We start from the raw sequence: 6,000 nt of genomic DNA on the forward strand, positions 1-6,000 counted from the left end.
GAAGGCCGAGGGATCCGACGCAGCAATCGCTTCCGCGCTCAGGCTCAGTCCCGGGCTGTTGCCTCTGCAGGGTCTCTCCTTCATCCCCGAGGGGCTTCTCCATCCTACAAAGACCACCAGGCCAGGTGGAGGGCGGGCAGCTGGGGGACGGGACGGGACCATCGGAGAGCCCCATTTAAAAGGCCCAAGGCGGGGGAGGGGATTTCAGTCCAAGCTGGACAGACCCTCCCGGAAAGGGCTTCTCCGAGCGCCCCTACGAGGAAGCAGCCGGCGACCCAGCTCGGATTGATTCTATTTCCATAGATTGATTCCACGCGACTCCAGTCCTGGGGGGTCCCATGCAACCCCCCCCCCCGCAAAGCAGCAGCAGGGCCGGCTTCCCCTGGACGTGGAGCTGCTCCTGCCGGGAGCTCCGGGTAGCGGGAGCCAAAGGCCAGGGCGATGCCTCCTCGCGCGCCCTAGCGCCTCGCCCCGGTGTCAGGCTCTTGGATGCCCTTGGCCGGGGCGGTGGCGCAGCCTCGCCCTGCCAGGCAGCAATAGGCGTCCTCTGGAGCCGGGCAGAGCTCGGGCCCAGCCGGCCGCCCCACCTGCGCCGCGCCTGGCCCGCCGGCCTCTGCCCGCCCGTGGAGCCGTTCGCCTACCTTCAAAGGCGCGACGCGGGCCCGGCGGCGGGCGAGGCGCTGGTCCTTCCCGGCGGCGGCGCCATCCTCGTTGCTGCTGCTGCTGCCTCCCGCATCTCTCGCCTGGCGCTGCGCGTTGCCAGCGCGACCGCCCGGCCGCCTCCCGCAGCAACCCGCGTGGGGAGGAGGAGCAGCCGCTGCTGCCGCTGCGCAAGGCGGGGGAAGAGGCGAGCGAGCGGCAGCCCCCTCCTCCTCCTCTCGCCGGGCAGACGTCCTGGGGGGCCGCGGGGCCGGCCGGACAGCGCCTAGCCTCCACCAAAGGCGCCTCCCCAGCGAGACCATCCCTGGAGCCCGGCGCCTGCGTGCGCGCCCGGCAGCTTGGAGCTGGGTGATGGCAGCTCGGGGCGCGCAGACCCCGGGCAGGATTGGAGCTGGCGATCTGCCATAACGCAGAGGGGAGAGGAGGGTCTGCCTGGAGGCACACCTGCACCCCCGCCAAGCCCAGCCCCGTCTCGTCCTTCTCCATGCCCCCTTCGGATGGTCTTTAGACCGGGGAGGGCGCACGTTCCGTGAGCGGGAGGATTAACTCGCCATGGAGCTCGACTGTCCTGCCCCCCAGCGAGGACGAGGGAAAGGGGGCGGTGGAAGCGTCGCCCTCCTTTTGCTCAGGGGCGTCTTGGCATCCTCGGCAGGGCGCGCCACCGGGGCAGCTCCGGCGCACCCGCAGCCACCCGCCCCGAGGACGTTGCCTGCTGCTGGAGCCGCCCTGCGTGGCAAGATGGACGGGCCTGGCCCGTGGGGGGGGGGGCAGGCTGATCGCACCCCCCCCACTGGGCGCAAGCCCTCCCCTGGAAGAGTCGGGGGCAGCGCAGGGGGGCCGCCAGCGCCTGTTCATCCGAAGGAGGCTGGCCGGCGCCTCTCCGGGGAATTTCGCGTCCTTTGAATTAGCCGGATTGTCTCCCTGCAGCTCGGAGTTTCAGCCTCAAGCGCCTCGATGTTTTGGGGTGGTTTGACCCCCACGTTGCCTCATGGGGCTCATTAGCGTACCGTTATAAGGCGACGGGAGGTTCTGGCAGAAGCGGTGGGCCGCTTTCATCCCTGGCCAAGATGCCCCCCCCCCTCCACGCATCCCCTCCTTGCAAAGAGCCTGCTGCGTAAACGGGCACAACACAGCAGCCGCCGCCGTCATCAGCAGGCAGCGGGCAGTACTGCAGTGCTCTGGTGCCCTCTGGGGCCTACAGATGGTAGGGCAGCCGATGACTTTTATTTCAGGTGTATCATCATAATCACAAATACTACTAACAGTATCTGCATACTGCCACCGTTTTCTCCAAAGATCTCATGACAGAAGATACGGTAAAGGCATGGGCAGTGCAGAGGTAGTAAAGAGAGAAGCGTGTGTTCCCCTTTCGCTGTCATGCTAGATAGAAACTGCAGGGATTCGGGATCTCAGAAACCAGGTTAGCAAAAACGAAACTCCACAGCGCCATCTTGTGTCAGAGTGTTAGAATGAATTTTAATGTTTTAATGTTGTACAGTGGTACCTCTGGTTAAGTACTTAATTCATTCCGGAGGTCTGTTCTTAACCTGAAACTGTTCTTAACCTGAAGCACCACTTTAGCCTATGGGGCCTCCTGCTGCCACCGCACCGCCAGAGCGCAATTTCTGTTCTCATCCTGAAGCAAAGTTCTTAACCTGAAGTAATATTTCTGGGTTAGCAGAGTCTGTAACCTGAAGTGTATGTAACCTGAAGTGTATGTAACCTGAAGTGTATGTAACCCGAGGTACCACTGCATTTTAATCTTGTTTTTAAGTTGTATTCATTCAGCTTGTTTTTATTATTGGTTGTTAGCCGCCCTGAGCCCAGCCTTGGCTGGGGAGGGAGGGGTATAAATAATTTTTTTAATTATTATTAAAAATGCATGTAAAGCGCTTTTTCTTTGCCAATGTAGCTGAACTTTTGGAACTCACTGCCACAAGACGGGGTGGTGGCTAGCGGCTTAGATGGCTATCAAAGGGGATTGGACGAATGCGATGAGGAGGAGGAGGCTCCCAAAGGCAACCAGTCAGGATGTCTATATGGAACCTCCAGCATCAGAGGCAGTGTACCACTGAATATCACCTGCTAGAGAACAGAAGCTGCAGAAGACTTCTCCCCTGCTGGTGAGCTTCCTGGAGGCATCCAACTGCCCCCTGTTCTCAACTATACCTACAGGTGTAACAAGAAAAGGGAGGTGGCCCACAACTTGAAGCTCTTGCCTGCATAGCAGAAGGCTTGTGGCCCTTTGCTCTGGGGTTGGAGGGGCTGCCGCAGCAGCATCTCTGTACCTCGCCCTCCATGTGTTGTTGTTTAGTCATTTAGTCGTGTCCAACTCTTCGTGACCCCATGGACCAGAGCACGCCAGGGATTCCTGTCTTCCACTGCCTCCCGCAGTTTGGTCAAACTCAGTTTAGTCGCTTCATGAACACTGTCCCACCATCTCGTCCTCTGCCTTCCCCTTCTCCTTGTGCCCTCCATCTTTCCCAACGTCAGGGTCTTTTCCAGGGAGTCTTCTCTTCTCATGAGGTGGCCAAAGTCTTGGAGCCTCAGCTTCAGGATCTGTCCTTCCAGTGAGCACTCAGGGCTGATTTCCTTCAGAATGGAGAGGTTTGATCTTCTTGCAGTCCATGGGACTCTCAAGAGTCTCCTCCAGCTCCATAATTCAAAAGCATCAATTATTTGGCCATCAGCCTTCTTTATGGTCCAGCTCTCACTTCCATACATACTGGGAAAACCAGAGCTTTAACTAGACGGACCTTTGTTGGCAAGGTGATGTCTCTGCTTTTTAAGATGCTGTCTAGGTTTGTCCCTCCAACTGTTACTGGGACACAATTCCCTTCAGGCCCAGGGTCTCTCTCAAGTGACTCGCAGGGTCAGGAGGCCACCCAATTCTGTCCCAGCAGAAGAGCTCTGTAGCCACAAAACTCACACTCTGCACTTGCCATAAATCAGTGGTTCCCAAACAACCCCCACGGACCGCTTGAAAACTGCTCAGAGTCTTAGCACCACTGTGCAAGATGCGGTGTGCTTTTTAATTTTTGCTTTTAATTTTATTTCTTAGCGTTTGAATACTTTAGAATACCGGTTGTAATACAGGAAAAATACAATATAAGGAGCACGCTGCTTGCAAGAGAAAGATCTGGCTGCCCGGGAGTTGCGCTGCCTGTTGCACAGAGCGAAGAATCATAGAACTGCAAGCTAGGAGGAATCCCAAGGCCCATCTAGTCCACCCCGTGAGATGTAGGAACCCTTCCAGAGAACAGAGCGCAGATGTTGAATAAAATAGGAAAAAAGCAGCCATTGAAATGCCATTCGAAACGAGAGACGGATAAGAGGAGATATGGTACAAAAAGTGAATAAGGAGTGGGCTATCTTTAAGGAACACATCAAAAATTATGTGGAAAAAGTAGAATTTCTGACAGATACTGAGTGAATCCAGAAAATGATTAGATTGAAAGGAGAGTAAAGTTAAGATAAAAGAAGAGATTAAAGAAATAATGAAATGCGTTTAAGCTAGTTGGAAAAATAAAGTAGCGTGACAAGAACGGCTGGAAGTCAAGTCACTTGGTGGGTGTCCGTATGGGGAAGGTGTGTAGGCACGTTGATATGTATAGTATACGTAGGTAAAGGTAAAGGGACCTTTGACCATTAAGTCCAGTCGCGGATGACTCTGGGGTTGCGGCGCTCATCTCGCTTTGCAGGCCGAGGGAGCCCGCGTTTGTCCGCAGACAGCTTCCGGGTCATGTGGCCAGCATGACAAAGCCGCTTCTGGCAAACCAGAGCAGCGCACAGAAATGCCGTTTACCTTCCCGCCGGAGCGGTACCTGTTTATCTACTTGCACTTCATGCTTTTGAACTGCTAGGTTGGCAGGAGCAGGGACCGAGCAATGGGAGCTCACCCCGTCGCGGGGATTCGAACCGCCAAACTTCTAATCGGCAAGTCCTAGGCTCTGTGGTTTAACCCACAGCGCCACCCGGGTCCCTCGGTTTCCATAAAGGTAAAGGTACCCATGCCCGTTCGGGCCAGTCGTGTCCGACTCTAGGGTTGTGCGCCCATCTCACTTAAGAGGCTGGGGGCCAGCGCTGTCCGGAGACACTTCCGGGTCACGTGGCCAGCGTAACGAAGCTGCTCTGGCGAGCCGGCACCAGCGCAGCACACGGAAACGCCATTTACCTTCCCGCTATAAAGCGGTACCTATTTATCTACTTGCACTTTATGCTTTCGAACTGCTAGGTGGGCAGGAGCTGGGACCGAACGACGGGAGCTCACCCCGCTGCGGGGATTCGAACCGCCGACCATGCGATCAGCAAGTCCTAGGCACTGAGGTTTTACCCACAGCGCCACCCGCGTCCCTTTTTTTCCTGCGTCCCTTTTCCCCCCGGTTTCCATAGACAGGTTCAAAAGAACCCACCTTGGAAGAATGGCAGATGCAACTAATAGACTATATGGAAATGGCGGAAATGACTGGCAGAATCTGAGACCAGGGAGAAGAGCTGGTGGAAGAGGATTGGAGGAAATTTAAAACTTATTTACAGAAATATTGTAAAATTTTTGAATGCTGATGACATTGAAATGAATTGAAGGGATTCTAGCAACAAGGTAAAATGTAGGATGGGATTGATAACAGATAAACTAATAGGACATGAATTTGCAGAACCAATTTTTAAAAGGGATACAAAAAAGGGAGACGTGAGGAAGTCAGGAAAATAAGTTAACTACAAATAAGAAATCAAGAAAGAGGGAGTTTTGTTTTCTTTTATATGTGTTTTTTCCTTTTTTGTGTTTAATGTTTGTATTTTTGTATTTTGTAATTCTTGTATTTTTCTGTTTTTGTATTTTTCTGAACTTTTCTATTGATAAAACCTAATAAAATATTAATATTTAAAAAAAACCCAAAAGAGCCAGGTGCAAAGATGGAACAATAATTTGTTTGGGTATCAAAGAGCTCTTAGCGAACGCCTTGTTCCAACATTCTGTTATGTACAGTATAGGTAGGCATTATATAATGTAGGATGTATTATGTTATGAAAATTAGTGTGTTGTGTACGTGTATTGTGCAAATGTATATGTATGTGTTTTATATGTTAATAATAATGAAAAAAGGAAACGGGAGAGGGAGGGGTGTGCCCATCTTCGGCCACGAATCCAGAGACCCCCTGAAGGTGGGGGGGCGCCCTTGAAAGAAAAGGCGAGGCCGGGCAGGCGACGGATCCCTCAGGACCACGAAAACCCCGCTCGCCCCTCTCCTCGCCCTGGACGCTCTCCGTTCCCTGCCCCGCTCAGCCGCCAGGGGCCAAGCCCCGCCCCTTCCGCCTCCAGGGCCCCGCCCCTTCCGCCGG

General features: G+C 54.2%; 1 protein-coding gene across 4 annotated transcripts in view; it reads right to left on the bottom strand.

Annotated features, from left to right (window-relative positions):
- Positions 1 to 2,052, bottom strand: part of DMTN (dematin actin binding protein) — a 65,456-nt gene extending 63,404 nt beyond the window's left edge. For 2 of the 4 annotated variants that reach the window (XM_083514333.1, XM_083514330.1), the window contains exon 1: positions 642 to 798. The gene's annotated coding sequence lies outside the window, so the exon portion shown is untranslated. Of the gene's footprint in view, positions 1 to 641; positions 1,643 to 1,667 lie in introns of those variants that run through there. The other 2 variants (XM_083514332.1, XM_083514335.1) reach the window with 2 other exon arrangements.
- Positions 2,053 to 6,000: the final 3,948 nt, after the last annotated feature.

The sequence above is a fragment of the Podarcis liolepis genome (assembly GCF_965112155.1).
Source record: "Podarcis liolepis genome assembly, chromosome: 7".
In the NCBI taxonomy this organism is placed as follows: domain Eukaryota; kingdom Metazoa; phylum Chordata; class Lepidosauria; order Squamata; family Lacertidae; genus Podarcis; species Podarcis liolepis.